At 38.4% G+C, this 19,014-nt stretch overlaps 1 pseudogene; it reads right to left on the bottom strand.

The window, feature by feature from the left end:
- Positions 1-523, bottom strand: LOC101715252 (large ribosomal subunit protein uL23 pseudogene; annotated as a pseudogene).
- Positions 524-19,014: the final 18,491 nt, after the last annotated feature.

Genomic DNA, 19,014 nt, shown 5'->3' on the forward strand with positions numbered 1-19,014 from the left:
AATAATGTGTATTTAGAATTAGCCAGCTGGACTCAGCTTAGATGATCCCAATTTTGTTGGCAACATCCAAAGCATCATAATCAGGAGCCAATCGAACATGCCCCTTCTTCTCTCCATCAGGCCTGATTAGGGTATCGACCTTGGCCACGTCAATGTCATAGAGCTTCTTCACAGCTTGTTTGATCTGGTGCTTGTTGGCCTTGACATCCACAATGAATATGAGTGTGTTGTTGTCCTCTATCTTCTTCATGGCTGACTCTGTGGTCAGGGGGAACTTGATGATGGCATAGTGGTCAAGCTTGTTTCTCCTGGGGGCGCTTTTCCGAGGGTATTTCTGCTGCCGCCTGAGCCGCAGTGTCTTGGGAAGGCGGAAGGTGGGTGACAGGCGGATTCTCTTCTTTTTGTGGCTGTGGATGCCTTTCAGCACTGCTTTCCTGGCTTTCAAAGCTTTTGCTTTGGCTTCAGCTTTGGGAGGGGCAGGAGCTTCCTTCTTTGCCTTCGGCACCATCTTGATAAAAAGGGCCTTGGTTCTTATTTTTTCCCCATTCCCAGCCCTCCCTTCACCCCTTCCACCGTTCCCTATTTACAAAGATTTTATTTCCATTTTGTCCATTTCTCATCATTTTTCCTTTCCCTTCTTTCCTTTACCCTGCCCCTCCCACGACCCCTACCCCTTTGGACCTTTTCTTCCTATTTTGCATTATCGATTATTCATTCTAATCATTGGTACGTTTTAGGTATACAATATAATGACATTCATCATTGGAAATTTGCACCTTTACATAGTCTCTCTTGGTTCTTATTTTTTCACCCTTGCCCAGCCCTCCCTTCAACCCCTCCAGTCCTCCCTATTTACAAAGATTTTGTTCCTATTTTTCCATTTTCTCTTATTAATCCCATTCCCTTCTATCCTTTCCCCTAGCCCTCCCACTTCCTTCCCCTTTGCCCCTTTTCTTCCTATTTCACATTACCTATTATACATTTTAGTCCTTATTTACACTTTCAGTTTCTCACACCAGAGAAACTATTCGGTATTTACACATGTGTGTCCTATTTATTTCAGTTAAGAGTATCCCCTCAATGTGCATCCATTTAGCTATAAATGTCTCTAATTTCTCATTTTTTATGGCTGAGTAGTACTCCATTTTATAAAAAAACCACATTTTCTTTATCCAGTCTCCAGGTGATGGGCATTTGGTCTGTTTCCAAGTTTCAGTTATCACAAACTGTGCTGCTATGAACATGGGCACATATATATCACTGTGGTATGATTCTTTTAATTCTTTGGGGAAGATCCCCAGCAGTAGAACAGTGGGGTCAAATGAGACTTCCAGTCCTAGTTCTTTGAGGTATCTCCATACTGATTTCCACAGTGGTTGCACCAGTCTACACTCCCACCAGCAGTGGAGCAGGGTTCCTCTTTCCCCACAGCCCCACCAGCATTTGTTATTGGTTGATTTCATGATAGCAGCCATTCTTTCTGGAGTGAGGTGGAATCTCAGCATTGTTTTCATTTGCATCTCTCGAATGACTAGTGATGTTGAACATTTTTTCATGTATTTGTTCGCTATTTCTACTTCTTTGTCTGAGAAATGTCTGTTCATTTCAGGTGCCCATTTTCAGACTGGGTCTTTAAATTTGGGAGGTCTGATCTTTTTAAGTTCTTTATAGATTCGAGATAGTAGACCTTTGTCTGAGGAAGAGCAGGGGAAGATTTTGTTTTTTTTGGACCAGGGATCGAACTTGGGTCATTGCACTTGCAAGGCAAGTGACGACGGAACCACTGAGCTAAATCCCCCGCCCTAAGAGAGTGGCCTTTTTCTTTTTTTTTTTTTCTTTTTTGGTAGCGGGGATCAAAGTCGGGACTTTGCACTTGCGAGGCAGGAGCCAGAACCACTGACCTAAATCCCCGTCCTGGAGGTGAAGATTTTTTCGCACTTTGTGGGTTGTCTCTTCACACTGCTGGTGGTTTCTCTTGCTGTGCAGAAGCTTTTTAATAAGAAGAGATCCCACTTGTTGATTGTTTGTGCTAGTTCACGGGCAACTGAGGTTTTGTTCATAAAATCTTTTCCTACACCAATGTCTTCAAGGGTTCTACCTAACCTCTGTTCCAACTGGTTCAGAGTTTCTATTTTAATATTTAGATCTTTAATCCATTTTAATTTTAGTTTAGTGCATGGTGAGAGATATAGGTCTAGTTTTAATCTTTGGCAAGTTGAAGCCCAATTTTTCCAGCACCATTTATTAAAGAAGTTATCTTTCCTCCAGTGAGGGTGTTTGGCTCCTTTGTTGAAGATGAGATGGCTGAGTGTGTCTGGCATTGTTTCTGCATCTTCTAATCTGTTCCAGTGGTCCTCAGGTCTGTTTCTTTGCCAGTACCATGCTGTTTTTATCACAGTAGCTTTGTACTATAGTTGCAGGTTGGGGATTGTGATGCCCCCTCCCATGTCTCTGTTACCTAGAATTGCTTTTGCTATTCTGGGTCTCTTCTTGTTCCAAATGAATTTTTGGATTGTTTTCTCGAGGTCTATGAAGTATGCTGCTGGGGTTTCAATTGGGATTGCACTGAATCTATATAGCAGTTTTAGAAGTATGGCCATTTTCACTATATTAATCTTTCCTATCCAGGAGCAGGGGATGTCTTTCCATTTTCTGATATCATCTTCAATCTCTCTTTTCAGAGTGTCATAGTTTTCAGAGAAGAGGTCTTTGATTTCTTTCATTAGGTTGATTTCTAGGTATTTCAGTTATTTGGATGCTATTGTGAAAGGAATTATTTGCGCTATTTCTCTCTCAGTGAGTCTGTCCTTTGTGTAGAGGAAAGCTATTGATTTTTGTGTGTTGACCTTGTATCCAGCTACTTGACTGAATTTGGTTATTAAGTCTAGAAGACTTCTGGTGGCATTCTTGGGGTCTTCTATATAGAGTATCATGTCATCTGCAAATAATGACAATTTGATTTCTTCATTTTCTGTCTTTATTCCTTTTATTTCTTTCTCTTGTCTAATTGCCATGGCTAATGTTTCCAGCACTATATTGAACAAGAGTGGTGATAGTGGACATCCTTATCTTGTTCCTGATTTTACTGTGAAGGATTTCAGTTTTTGACCACTTAGTATGATATTGGCTGTTGGTTTTGTTTTTTTTACGTATTAAATTCTTTTATTGGTACATTGTAGGTATACAACACAATTACATTTCTCATTGGGAATTGTACCTTTATATAATGCATCTTGGTTCTTATTTTCTCCCCATTCCTAGCCCTCCCTTCACGCCCTCCACCCTTCCCTATTTACAAAGACTTTATTTCCATTTTTTCCATTTCTCATCATTTTTTCCTTTCCCTTCTTTCCTTTCCCCTGCCCCTCCCACGACCCCTACCCCTTTGGACCTTTTCTTCCTATTTTGCATTATCGATTATTCATTCTAATAATTAGGTTTATAATATAATGACATTCATCATTGGAAATTTGCACCTTTACATAGTCTCTCTTAGTTCTTATTTTTCACCCTTGCCCAGCCCTCCCTTCAACCCCTCCAGTCCTCCCTATTTACAAAGATTTTGTTCCTATTTTTCCATTTTCTCATATTAATCCCATTCCCTTCTATCCTTTCCCCTAGCCCTCCCACTTCCTTCCCTTTTGCCCCTTTTCTTCCTATTTCACATTACCTATTATACATTTAGTCCTTATTTACATTTTCAGTTTCTCACACCAGAGAAACTATTCGGTATTTACACATGTGTGTCCTATTTATTTCACTTAAGAATATTGCCTCAATGTGCATCCACTTAGCTATAAATGTCTCTAGTTTCTCATTTTTGATGGCTGAGTAGTACTCCATTTTATAAAAACCCCACATTTTCTTTATCCAGTCTCCAGTTGATGGGCATTTGGGCTGTTTCCAAGTTTTAGCTATTACAAACTGTGCTGCTATGAACATGGGTGCACATATATCACTGCGGTATGATTCTTTTAATTCTTTGGGGAAGATACCCAGCAGGGGAATAGCTGGGTCAAATATGACCTCTAGCCCTAGTTCTTTGAGGTATCTCCATACTGATTTCCCCAGTGGCTACACCAGTCTACACTCCTACCAGCAGTGGAGTAGTGTTCCTCTTTCCCCATAGCCCCACCAGCATTTGTTTTTGGTTGATTTCATGGTAGCAGCCATTCTTTCTGAAGTGAGGTAGAATCTCAGTGTTGTTTTCATTTGCATCTCTCTTAAGTGAAATAAATAGGACACACGTGTAAATACCAAATAGTTTCTCTGGTGTGAGAAACTGGAAGTGTAAATAAGGACTAAAAGGTATAATAGATAATGTGAAATAGGAAGAAAAGCGGCAAAGGGGAAAGGGAATGGGAGGGGTAGGGAAAAAGAAAGAAGGGAATGGAATTAATATGAGAAAATGGAAAAATGGAAACAAAGTCTTTGTAAATAGGGAGGCATGGAGGTGTTGAAGGGAGGGCAGGGAAATGGGGTAAAAATACAAACCAAGAGAGATTATATAAAGGTGCAAATTTCGAATGATGAATGTCATTATATTGTATATCTAAAAATGTACCAATAAAATTCATTTAAAAAAAGCATAAACACAAGATTTCTGATCCCCCACCCCCCCAAAAATGATAACATTCAGAAAATTTTAAATGCATTGTGAGTGGCCATCTTCCAATTATTAATGTGTTAGAGCCCCTTCAGTTGTATTAGTGTGGCCAGCATCTGAACATTTTCTTATTTCATCCTAGGTAATTTACAATCCTTATACCATTCACTGAGATAACATTTATGGAGTGACTGTTTGGTTCCAAAGATTGTGTACATAGTGATTATTTAATAGTGCCCATTTAGTTTAAATTACAATGAGCTTCACTTTTCATGAGGCCATGATTTAACAGTTTGTGTTTCTTGGCTTTAAAAAATGTAAGCCTCATTTTTGATGTATCAAATAATGCAAATTTTGGTTCATTTCCACATTTTTCAAGGAATGAGGTTTAAAAATGAAAATCTTTGTTCTTAGAAGTTGCTTACTGCTCAAGGAAAAACAATTAGAATCTTACACATGGGAAGACAAAAAAGCATCTGATGAAAGTAAAGAGAAATTTAAATTATGACTTGCTGCTTATGAAAATGACTTTGTTTATGAAATGAAGTTTGGCAATCTCTCACAATGAATATAGTAATTTAAGTAAATTTTTCATTAAGATTGAATCATGTGAAAAAATTTCTATTGTGACATTGTAAGATTTCAATGGCCATTTGTTTTAAAGCAAATCTTTAAAAGAATTGGTCAACTGCCAGGAGCTCATTGTGGTAACAAATCGCTCACAATGAATTGCTTTGAAAGAAAACACTACTTTCTGTTTTTGAAACAAATTTGTGTAAGTAGTAGACATATTCCAGTATCTGTAAATCATTTTTTGGCCATAAGCTTAAAAGGCCCAGTCTTGTCTCAGTTTGTACTTTCAGGCCTTTGAAGCCTTCCTCCACCCTTTGTGGCTGCAGAGTTCAGCCATGTGTTGTCATTGCTGGTGAGACATCATCCTTCCTGCATGGGTCCTTCCTGTGCAAACATGCAGGGCTTTGTTGACTGCTTTACACTTTGCTGCTTTTCAAACGATTCATAACAAATGAGGTCTTTCTCCTTTTAATCTCTCCCTTTAAAGATACAGAATTGTCCAAATGTTTCTTATAGGTCTTTTTCAAAGTTATGATTCTTATGATAAGTGAAAGACCTTTTTCTCAAATAAGATCTACATTGATTTACAAAGGTAACTTCTATTAAAATTGTAATGGCTTATATTTCAAGTAATGTTATTTATAATGTGAATCACATAAAATCAATGAGAATAGAAATTAATATTGTTCATTTTCACAAATGAATAAGATGGCTGCCAATTTTCAAATAGCAAAGCATGTGTCTTCATTTGATTAAGTAGTTCTAGAGTTCTATTTATAGATTCAAAAAAAAACACAACAGGAGGAAGAATAGTCATTAATTTTTGAGGCCATAATTCTCCTTCTGATTTGATTATGTTCCTTTCAGACCTATAAACATGGGCCATCTCTAGAGTCAGAAACAGATCTTGTAGGATTTGACACATGATTTTGGTGGCCTCCTTTAAGAAAAAAGATTTTAAAATATTTTGCTTTTGAAAAATGTACACAAGTAAAAAAAAATGTACACAAGTAGATGACCACATGAACTCAATTAGGGCTCTTCATTGGGCCATAGACAGGCCTATTCCATGATGTAAGTGATGAGCCTGAGGATTAATCTTCATTACCTTTATGGTAAGTCCACTTCTATATGCATATACGTAGTAAAACTGGGACATGAAGCTATAGCAACCTACCCACCAGTGTGCAATGTGATTGATCTGTACATGGATTGTATAAATTAGTTTTATTATCTAGTTGTGTAGAAAAAGCACTGCAAGATTATTATTGATGTATACATAGAAGATCCTTGCTTAGCACATGGCAGATCACTTTGTGGGGTCACCAGATGACCAATTTGATTCTATCTGGAGAACTACTGGTACTATCTGTAGACTACTAGATGACTGAGTACCATAGTGATTATTAAAAAACAATAAGAAAAAACTCCAAAACAGTTAACTTCGGCTTTACTAAATAAGCCTGGATGAAGATCTTCAAATTTATAGGTTGTATCACATTGCACACTATTTTCCTTTGATCATATTTATAGATACATACGTAATAATACAAAGTAGCTTTTACTACATAAATAATAACACAAAGTGGTTTAATAAAAAAATTTCCTCATAACAACAGGTTCTTGTAAAGTCAGAATCATGGATGTCCATTTGGAGAAGTAGATGAAGGCCATATTATTAAAAGAAAGGTGTTGAAAATCAAGGTAAAATTCTAGGATTCCACATCAATGTTTCTCAAAGTATGGTCCCCACATCAGCTACTTTAGCCTCACTTGGGAACTTGTTAAATATGTAAATTATCAGCCCCCACATTGGTCCTAGATGTGAGACTGCTGTGAGCTGAGCAACCTGGCTCAATAAGCCTTCCAGGTAAGTTTGATGCTCACAGGAGAACCAAGGGTCTCAATCCCAATGAGCCACAGATTTCCATAAGGAATGCAAAGTGATGGTTCCAGAAGATTAAGGTGGCAGCTTCAGGTTAGATAGACTACATAGAAAAAAGATTGGTGGCTCCAGGAAAGTCTATTTTTTACCATAATGTCTTAATCGGTATTATATATATATACATATATATATATGTATGTATATATATATATATATATATTTTGGTACGGGGATCGAACTCAGGTCCTTGCGCTTGCGCAACAGGCGACGAACCACTGAGCTAAATCCCTGGCCCCATTATATACAAATTATAATACTTGCTGCTGAATTCCAAAGCTGTCCATTGTCAGGGTTTTAGCATTTTCTTTTTATGTGACAACATATTAAACTGTGGCAATATATCTTAGTGAGCCTTAGTTAATTATTTAACAATCAACTTAATGGTTTCATTTTATTATAGTGAAAGCTAATTTAATGACTTAGCAACTAGTGGGAGGAAACTTCATCTTTTGCACAAAATACAACAAAAATTCAGCAACCTCATAAATATCCACCAGATAGATAGGAGGACTACTTTTACACACAGAATTTGAGTGTTTACAGAGAGTTTTAAAAGAGACTCTCTTTCCCCAGACATCAAAATAAACATGTGCATACTTACTAAACTATGGGTTAAGAAAAAGGAAGGTCGTGAGGGAGGGAATGGAGAGGAGAGAAAGAGCTTATTCTGAAAAGTGAATGGCAGAGGGGGTAGAAGAATGACAAAAGGAGAAGAAAGAAGAAAAGTGTCACAAGGAGGTTGAAACAGAATGTGGGCTGGAGAGTCCTCAGAACTCCCAGGTGGAAGGGTTCCGAGTTAGCAGAGCGGCGGGCATGTGAGCCCTGGCCTGGGAGCCTTGGGTAATGAGTGCCACCCTGAAGTCTGGCTGCAGAGAACTCCTGCTCCCTGCCTTGGGGCAAAAACTGACTGGAATGCTGCGAGATGGCCGTCTTTTAAGTGTTTTCCTGAGTTTGAAATCTTGGCACTCTTTATGTAGTCATCCGCAGAAAGCCTGCTGTGTGAGAACCACACAGCAAATGTACTTGTGGAACCCCATGTGGGAAGTGATATTGTTTACATAAGGCTTACCCAATTTGACAATAACGCAATTTGACAGAAGAGACAGGTTGATGAAATGTCTGTGGTGTCTTTTTTTCTGGCATTAGAGTTGCGCGGGTAGAATATAACCATGGGAAAGCCAAGAGCTGGCCACAATTTCTGGCTGTTACTGACATTGTGTATGATTCAGGGCAAAAGACATGGCATTAGCCTCATCCTCATCACAGGAGCTGGAGGCAGGGAGAGGGCAGGAGGGTTGGTATGGGGCTCTGGTGATCCCATTTCCCACAAGATTAGGAAGGTTATCCAGCAGGGAATGTCAACTACATGTGCCCCGCCAGTCTCCCCTCAGACCAGCCTGTGGGAAGCTTTCATTTCAAGACCAAATCCTCAATTTGCTAGTGTTGGACCAGCATGGGGTGGCTTGTCATAGAAGCAGGTGGGAGGCATGGGAGAGTATGATAAGGAAGGGAGCCTCTGAGGATAGAAGTCGTCTGACAGGAATAAATGGGTGAAAGCATTAGGCAAGCTGCACAGGCCTAGGGGAAGAGAACAGGCCCAGAGTCAGAGCACACATGAAGGCTCTGTCCAACGTCAAGGCAGTGACTAAGTCCCGGAAGGGAATACTTATATCAGTGCCATGGACCAATAGCTCACCAAATGCCAGGCACAGGGCCGGGACCTCCACTTCTATGTGCCAGTCACTCTCAGTTGTCACCTTGACTGGGCTGGGAGACTCCTGGAGCGGTGACTGGATCACAGGTACTGGCATAGCTAAGCGTGCGGTCAGGAGCTGTGGATGAGCTGGAGGTGGTCACTAAGGGCTTCCCTCTGGAAGGTGTGTCTCTGGCTGGTGCTCTTCTCCTTTACTCTGCTTCCCAGCTGCCATGAAGTGAGCAGTGTTGCTCTTCCTCAGCAATGTTTCTGTTTGGAGCTGGCTAAACAGACTAAAACCTCCAAAACTATGAGCCAAATGAAACCTCTCCTCATTTAAGTTGTGGGTCTCAGGTATTTTGTTTTAGCAATGGGAATGCTAACTAATGCACTATATTAATTCACTTAATCTTCCAACAACACTCATAGCACAGAACTATTGTAATTCCCAATTTACAGAAGAAGAAACAGAGTAACACGGAGGTTACAATGTACTACTAGGGCTGGGAAGCTGGTACATGCCTGTAATCCCAACTATTTGGGAGGCTGAGATGGGAGGAATGCAAGTTTGAGGCTAGCCTGGGCAACCCTGTCTCAAAATAAAATATAAAAAGGGTTGATGTGACAGTGGTAAGCACCACGGGGTTTGAACCCCAGTACCATCAATAAATAGATAAATAAAAATAAAAAAGGAAAGAGAGAAATGATACCACTAGACCATGGCTCATGGGCTGAGTATGTAGACCAGCCAGGGGCATCTCCCAGTAACTGAAGGCTGAGGTAGAATTACGTGCTTAGATCAGAATGCTTCTTACGGGCTTCTTCTGAGAATGGTAACCAGTCCCAGAATGCAAATGTCTCTCAGTGGAGCTATCTGCCATATCCCAACCCGGAGAAGAGCAGCAGCATGAATCCATCCCTCCATTCAGGCTGCCTCTGCCGCCTGCTGCTCTGCCAGAGGCTGGAGGCAGTGATCTCTGGCCTCTGCTCCAGGAAAGGAGGGAGGGCTGGTAGTGTTACAAAACCACAGACTTACTCAAGCTCTGTTTACTCAACAGAAAACAAAGTGGAAAGTTTGCAATTATGTAGCTTATTTGAACCAAGTAGTCATCCAAACTGGGTAATTTGACCCTTAGACATGAACCACTAACTGTGGAGCAGAGTTAAAGGGTTCACTGCACAATTTTAGAGGCCAACGGGTCCTCCCTCCCACCTCTCTCATACGACACACAGAAAATTTTATTTGCTTAAAATGTAATTTGAAAAATCCCCACTTGATCGTGTAATTGTTGAGGTTCTTTTAGTTTGGCTGCATTTTAAGAAGAGCAAGACAGTGCTGCTTTATAATATATTACCAAAAGGCAGACAGTAGAGCACAGTGGTAGAGCACTTGTCTAAAACAGAGAAGGCTCTGATTCAATCCCAAGCATCACTTAAAAAAAAAAAAGGTAACATATAATATATTGCCAGCTCTCCCAACTTACAGTGCTGTTCTAGTGAATATATTTGTCTTTACAGGAAGAATGTCATCTGCAAGAATGCTTTATGATTTTATGCAATTATTCTATTTTTTAAAAAATACAATTTTTAAAATAAACCTTATTAATTTCTCTTTCCTTAAAACTGGGAAAATAAATTTCAGAATTCAAAGAGTAAACTTAAAAAAAAGTCCCTCAAACTTTGGATCTGGCCCTAGACACCTTGTAAATCAAAGTCCTGAGCAAACCATGGAATTTTAGAACCAGAGGGGAGTTCCTAATCACATAATCAGGGTGTTTACAGAAGAGGAAACTGCAGCACAGTGGACTCAGATTTGATCTCCAAGCTGGGAAATCACAAAAATGGGCCTACTCTGTCTACCGTCCTATATTCTTGCTCGGCTGCCTACTGGTAATGAATTTTTTAACCAAATATTTTGGATGGAGTTTTTTCTGTACATGTAATGAGGACTAGTATGCAGTTTGACTACTCAAAAATATGTGAGAAACAAAGCAATTGAAAATAGGGCCTCAAAGAGATATTTGGGCACCCATGTCCATAGCAATATTTCCATTAGCCAAAACTTGGAAGCAACTGTATGAATAGATGAAGACTAGATAAGCATAATATGCTCCACACAGACAATAGAACATTATTCAGCCTTAAAAACGAAGGCAATTCTAACACATACTACAGTACACATGAACCATGAGGACATGATGTTAGCTGCAATAAGCCAGTCACAGATGATAAACACGGCATGGTTCCATTTGTGCAGCAATAAAATACATACAGAAAGTGGAAAAATGCTTGCCAGGCCCTGGGGAAGAGGGAGGAATGGGAAGCCACTGTTTTGTGGGCCACTCGGTGGAGAATGTGAAGGAGTTCTGGACATGGAGGGGGATGGCAGTTGCAGCATCGTGAAAATGTGTTTAATACTATAAAACCATACATATAAAAATCTTTAAGATAGTAAATTTTATGTTATGTGTATTTTACAACAATTTTTAAAAAGCATATTGGAAAAATCTATTTTTGCTCTACTTGAGATAGATAAGTCTTTTATGATTGAAAAATTATTCTTTTGGGCTGGGGATTTAGCTCAGTGGTTCCGGTGCCTGCCTTACAAGTGCAAGGTCCCGAGTTTGATCCCCGGTATCAAAAAAAAAAACAAAAAAAAAATTATTCTTTTAAAATTAAATTTATTAATACATTTTAGGTATACAATATAATGACATTCATCATTGTAAATTTGCACCAAGAGAGATTATGTAATCTCTCTTAGTTCTTATTTTTTCCCCATTCCCCTGCCCTCCCTTCAACCCCTCCATGCCTCCCTATTTACAAAGATTTTTTTCCATTTTCTCATATTAATTCCATTCCCTTCTTTCCTTTCCTCTACTGCTCCCGTTTCACCTTCCCCGTTGTCTTTTTTCTTCCTATTTCACATTATCTATTATAACTTTTGGTTCTTGTTTACACTTTCAGTTTCTCACACTAGAGAAACTATTCAGTATTTACACGTGTGGCCTATTTATTTCACTGAAGAGTATCACCTTAGGGGCCAGGTATTTAGCTCAGTGGTTCTGGTGTCTTCCTTGCAAGCACAAGGTCCTGAGTTCGATCCCTAGTACCAAAAAAAAAAAAAAAAAGAGTATCACCTCAATGTGCATCCATTTAGCAATAATTTCTACTTTCTCATGTTTTATGGCTGAGTAGTACTCCATTTTATTTAAAAACCATATTTTCTTTATCTAGTCTCCAGCTGATGGGTATTGGGGCTGTTTCTGCATCTTCTAATCTGTTCCACTGATTCTCAGGTCTGTTTCTTTGCCAGTATCATGCTGTTTTTATCATGGTAGCTTTGTAGTATAGTTTCAAGTTGGGGGTTGAGATATCATCTGCCATGTCTCTGTTGCCTAGACCTGCTTTTGCTATTCTAGGTCTCTTCTTATTCCAAATGAATTTTTGGATTGCTTTCTCCAGGTCTGTGAAGTATGCTGCTGGAATTTCAATTGGGATTGCATTAAATCTATGTAGCAGTTTTGGACATATGACCATTTTTCACTATGTTGATTCTTCCTACCCAGGAGCAAGGGATGTCTTTCCATTTTCTGATATCATCTTCAATCTCTCTTTTCAGGGTCCTATTGTTTTTAGAGAAGAGGTCTTTGATTTCTTTTGTTTGGTTGGTTCCTAGGCATTTCAGTTTTTTGGATGCTATTGTGAAAGGAATTGTTGACCCTATTTCTCTCTCAGTGAGTCTGTGGTTTGCATAGAGGAAAGCTATTGATTTTTGTGTGTTGACCTTATATCCAGCTACTTTACTGAATTTGGTTATTAAGTCTAGAAGACCTTTGGTGGAGATCTTGGGGTCTTCTATATAGAGTATCATGTCATCTGCAAATAATGACAGTTTGACTTCTTCATTTCCTGTCTTTATTCCTTTTATTTCATTCTCTTATCTAATTGCTGTGGCTAATGCTTCCAAAACTATATTAAACAGGAGGGGTGATAGTGGACATCCTTGTCTTGTGCCTGATTTTAGTATGAAGGATTTCAGTTTTTGACTGTTTAGTATGATACCGGCTGTTGATTTTTCATAGATGGCTTTTATCAGATTGAGGTAGAGACCATCTATTTCAATTTTTTGTAGGGTTTTATCATAAATGTTTGTTGGATTTTGTTTTTTTAAATTTTTTTATTTTTTTATTTTTTATTTATATATTAATTGGTACATTTTAGGTATACAGTACATTTATATTTATCACTGGGTGCTTGTACCTGAACATGATGTATCTTAGTTCTTATTTTTTTCCCCATTACCTATGTACCCTTCGCCCCCACCACCCTTCCCTATTTACATAGTCTTTGTTTCCATTTTTTTTTCTTTCTCATAATTTTTCCTTTCCTTTCTTCCCTTTCCCCTTACCATCTGCCACCCCTCCACCTTTGGACCTTTTCCTATTTCAAATTATCAAGTATTCATTTTAATCATTTTCATCCATATTTACACTTTCAGTTTCTCACACTAGATACTATTCAGTATTTACCCATGTGTGTCCTATTTGTTTCACTTAAGAGTATGGCCTCAATATGCATCCATTTAGCTATAAATGACTCAGGTTTCTCATTCTTTATGGCTGAGTAGTACTCCATTTCATAAAAAAACCACATCTTCTTTATCCAGTTTCCAGTTGATGGGCACTTGGGCTGTTTCCAATCCTTAGCTATTACAAATTGGGCAGCTATAAACATGGGTGGACATATGTCGCTGTGGTGTGATTCTTTTAATTCTTTGGGGAAGATACCCAGTAGGGGAATAGCTGGGTGAAATGGGACCTGTAGTCCTAGTTCTTTGAGGTATCTCCATACTGATTTCCACAGTGGTTGTGCCAATCTACATTCCCACCAACAATGGAGAAGGGTTCCTTTCTCTCCACACCCCTGCCAGCATTTGTTATTGGTCGATTTGTTGATAGCAGCCATTCTTTGTAGGGTGAGGTGGAATCTCAATGTTGTTTTCATCTGCATCTCTCGAATGACCAGTGCTGTTGAACATTTTTTCATATATTTATTTGCTGTTTTTACTTCTTTTTTTTGTTTGTTTTTACTTCTTTGCCTGAGAACTGTCTGTTCATTTAAAATGCCCATTTTTGAATTAGGTCTTTGAATTTGGGGGGTCTGATTTTTTTCAATTCTTTATATATTCTAAATAGTACACCTTTGTCTGAGGTACAGCTGCTAAAAATTTCTTCCTGTATTGTAGGTTGTCTCTTAGCTCTGTTGGTAGTTTCTCTCGCAGTGCAGAAGCTTTTTAATAAGATGAAGTCCCGGTTGTTCATTCTTTGTGCTAGTTCCCGGGCTACTGAAGTTTTGTTCATAAAGTCTTTTCCTATGCCAATGTCATTGAGAGTTCTATCTAACTTATCTTCCAGCAAGTTTACTGTTTCTGTCTTGATATTTAGCTCTTTAATCTACTTCAATCTTAGTTTAGTGCATGATGATAGGTATGGGTCTAGTTTTAATCTTTGGCTGGTTGAAATCCAGTTTTTCCAACACTGTTTATTGAACAGGCTATCTTTCTTCCAATGAGGGTGGTTGGCTCTTTTGTCAAAGATGAGGTGTCTGAGTATGTCTGGAGTTGTTTCTGCATCTTGTAATCTTTTGCAGTGATTCTCTGGTCTGTTTCTTTGCCAGTACCATGCTGTTTTTATCACAGTAGCTTTGTAGTATAGTTTCAAGTTGGGGATTGTGATACCCCCAGCCATATCTCTGTTGCCCAGAATTGCTTTTGCTATTCTAGGTTTCTTCTGCTTCCAAATGAATTTTTGGATTGTTTTCTCTAGCTCCGTAAAGTATATTGTTGGAATTTCAATTGGTATTGCATTAAATCTATATAGTAGTTTTGGAAGTATGGCCATTTTCACTATATTGATCTTCCTAACCAGGAACAAGGGATATCTTTCCATTTTCTTATATCCTCTTCGATCTCCTTCTTCAGAGTGCTGTAGTTTTCAGTATAGAAGTCTTTTGCTTCCTTTTTTAGGTTGATTGCTAGATATTTCATTTTTTTAGAAGCTATTGTAAAAGGAATTATTTCCCAAATTTCTCTCTCAATGGGTCTGCTATTTGCATATAAGAAGGCTATTGTCTTTTAAGTGTTGACCTTGCATCCAGCTACTCTACTGAATCTGTCAATTAGGTCTAGAAGGCTTTTGACCAAGGTTTTTGGGTCTTCTATGTAAAGTATCACATCATCAGCAAATAATGACAGTTTCACTTCTTCTTTTCCTATCTTTATTCCTTTTATTTCTTTCTCTTGTCTAATTGCTATGGCTAATGTTTCCAGAACAATATTGAACAGGAGTGGTAATAGTGGGCATCCTTGTCTTGTTCCTGATTTTAGCATGAAAGTTTTCAGGTTTTGACCATTTAGTATGATGTTGGCAGTTGGTTTTTCATAGATAGCCTTAATCAGGTTGAGATAAAGACTTTCTATTCCAATTTTCTGTAGCGTTTTTATCATGAATGGGTGCTGGATTTTGTCAAATGCCTTTTCTGCATCCATTGAGATGATCATATGTTTTTTGTCCTTGACTCTGTTAATATAGTGTATTACATGTATTGATTTATGGATGTTGAACCATCCTTGCATCCCTGGGATAAATCCGACTTGGTCAGGGTGTGAGATCTTCTTGATGACCCTCTGTATTCTGTTTGCCAGTATCTTGTTGAGGATTTTTGCATCTATGTTCATTAGGGAGATTGGTCTGTAGTTGTCTTTTTGGGTTGGGTCTTTCCCTGGTTTTGGAATCAATGTAACACTTGCTTCCAGCAAAGAATTTGGAAGCATTGCTTCCCTTTCAATTTCCTTGATGAGTTTAAAAAGTAATGGCTATAGTTCTTCTTTAAATGTCTTATAGAATTCAGCAGTGAACTCATCAGGACCTGGGCTTTTCTTTGTTGGTAAATTTTTTATTACATTTTCAATTTCAGTCATTGTAATTGGGGTGTTTAGAATTTCTATATCTTCTTCATTTAACTTTGGCAATTTGTATGTATCTAGGAATCTGTCCATATCTTGTGTTTTCCATTTTATTAGAGTCCAGGTTCTCAAAGTAGGTATTGATGATCCTCTGAATTTCTGCTGGATCTGTTGTGGCTTCACCTTTCTCGTTCTTAATTGCATGGATTTGAGCCTTTTCTTTCCTTTTTTTGATAAGGTTGGCTAAAGGTTTATTGATTTTATTTATTCTTTCAAAAAACCAGCTCTTTGATTCATTGATTTTTTTGTATCATTCTCTTAGTCTCCATTGCATTGATTTCTGCTCTGATCTTTATAATTTCCTTTCTTGTACAAGCTTTGGGTTTGTTATGCTCTTCTTTTTCTAGGAGCTTGAGGTTCTGCATTAGGTTATTTAACTGAGTTCTCTCTGTTGTCCTAATATGGGCATTCACTGCTATGAATTTCCCATGTAAAATTGCTTTCATTGTGTCCCAAAGATTCCTGTATGTTGTACTGGCATTATCATTTACTTGTAGAAACTGTCTAATTTCTTCTTTAATTTCGTTTGTGACCCATTGGTTGTTCAGGAGAGGGTTATTCAATTTCCATGTGTTTGTGGGTATTTTGCTGTTTCTTATGTTATTGATCTCCAATTTTATTGCACTATGGTCTGATAATATACAGGGGATAACTTGAATTCTTTTGCATTTACTTAGATTTATCCTATGAGCTAGTATGTGATCTATTTTGGAGAATGACCCGTGTGCAGCTGAAAAGAATGTGTATTCTGATTTTGTGGAGTGGAATACTCTGTAAACATCTATTAAGTCCATTTGTTCAATAGCTTGGTTCAGTTCTAGAATTTCAATGTTAGTTTTTTTCCTAGATGATCTGTCTATTTGGATAGAGGGGTGTTGAGGTCCCCCACTATAACTGTGTTAGTGCTTATTTGGTTTTTCATGTCCATTAATATTTGTTTTCTATAGTTGGGGGCATTCATATTTGGTGCATAAATATTTAGGATTGTCATCTCTTCCTCTTGGATTGTTCCCTTCACAAGGATGTAGTGACCATCTTTGTCTCTCTTAATTAGTTTTGGTTTGAAATCTACTTTGTCTGCAAATAAGATTGCTACTCCTGTTTTTTTCTGGGATCCTGTGGCATGGAGAACAGTTTTCCATCCTTTTACTTTCAGTCTATGAATTTCCTTTTGAGTTAGGTGTGTTTCTTGTATACAGCATATTGCTAGGTTTTGCTTCTTAATCCATTTTGTCAGCCTGTTTCTTTTGATTGGTGAATTGAGGCCATTAACATTGATAGTTATAATTGAGAGATATTGACTCATTCTTGCCATTATGTTTTATTGTTGTTGGCTCTTTTCTTATTTTCCCCCTTCTCTTTAGTGCCTTACCTTGCATGGTGTCTTCTCTCTTGGCTCTCATGGAGTTGTGACCTTCATTGTCTTTTTCTAGGATATTGCATAAAATTGTTTGGAGTGCTGGTTTGGTGTTCATGAAATTTCTCAGGTGTTCTTTGTCATGAAAGTATCTAATTTCCCCATTGATTTTGAAAGATAGTTTTGCAGGATACAACAGTCTAGGTTGGAAGTTATTTTCTTTTAGGGCTTGAAACACTTCACTCCAGGGTTTCCTTGATTTGAAGGTTTGTGCTGAGAAATCTGCCATGATTCTGATGGGCTTCCCTTTGTAGGTGATTTGTTTCTTTTCTCTAACTGCCTGTAGAATTTTGTTCTTCTGTTGGGTTTCTGGAATCTTGACTATTATATGTCTAGGTGTAGATTTTTTTTGATCATGGCTGGGTGGAGTTCTGTATACCTCACTTATCTGTATGTCCAATTCTCCACCTCTGTCTGGGAAGTTTTCTACTATTACTTCTGTGAACAGTTTTTTAAATGTCGATTGTACTTTCTCCTGTTTTTTCATGGACTCCTATCAGTCTTATGTTATTCTTCTTTGCATCATCTAGCAGTTGTTGGATTGATTTCTCATGGTCCCTTACTACCTTTAAGAAATCTCTGTTTTCATGGTCCTTAACTGCGATGCTGTCTTCTATATCTGATATTCTGTCTTCAGATTCTCTTAGTCTGCTCTGCATGCTTTCAATGGTGTTTTTAATCTCCTGAATATCTGTTTGAATCTGTTTCATGTATTCCATTTCTTTCTTATGTTGGGTGATCATGGTTTCCATTTCTTTCTTATGCTGGGCATTCATGGCTTCCAGCATGATTCTGATCTCATCTATTTTCTTGTCTATTTCTGCTCTAGAGCCTCTAATCATGACTTTCACTCTACTCACCATCTCTGTAGTTATCTGGGTGATTATTTCTGCTTTGAATTTTTCTAGAGCCTCATGTATCTGCTTTGTTACTTCTTGTGCTATCAGTTCAGGGTGTCCAGGTGGTTGATTATCCGACTTTTCCACCTCATTTCCCCCAGAACTTCCTTTTTGTGGCATAGATGCCTGCGTTTGTGCCTTACTTAAATGTCTTCTCATTTTTGTTTTTGGTACTGTCCTTGGTTTAATTCCTGGGTTGATATTTCAAAATTGCTTAATGCTGGTATCTTTGTTGCTTGTCTTTAAAACACTTGTGGAATGATTGCTTTTCAGAGGTGTCTTCCAGATATGGGTTGTGTTTAGATTTTGAGGCTCTAATGACTCTGAGGCTATTTTATTTTCCTTATACCAGGAAGGAAAACTGATTAGATCAATCACATGTTAGGCCAAATGTTACAATCAGCAATACCATAATATCAAGCGCAGCTTAGAAAATGATAATTTGTGGTAGTTACTAATCTGTCACATTTAACTGTGTGAAGTATAATCCCCTGTGCCCCTGTAGTGAGGGACCAGGTAGCAGAAGAGCCATCAAAGGGGGGGATGGAATTGGGCCTTGCAGGCACCCGTGTGGCTAAATGGAACACCGGATGAAGGCGGGGCTCCAAGCCACTCCCGAGACCTCACCTGTGCCGTGGACAGGAACTGAAACACAGCAGAGGAGCCTCAGGCTGCTTGGCTGAACTGCGGAGAGAAGCCGCGTGTTGGATTTGTCAAATGCTTTTTCTGCATCTATTGAGATGATCATATGGTTTTTGTCCTTGTCTCTATTGATACAGTGTATTACATTTATTAATTTGCTTATGTTTAACCATCCCTGCATCCCTGAGATGAATCCCACTTGGTCAGGGTGT

This window comes from Heterocephalus glaber, unplaced genomic scaffold (genome assembly GCF_053883595.1).
Source record: "Heterocephalus glaber isolate CG9 unplaced genomic scaffold, H.glaber_assembly_v1.0 deba00001463, whole genome shotgun sequence".
NCBI classification, from domain to species: Eukaryota; Metazoa; Chordata; class Mammalia; order Rodentia; family Bathyergidae; genus Heterocephalus; species Heterocephalus glaber.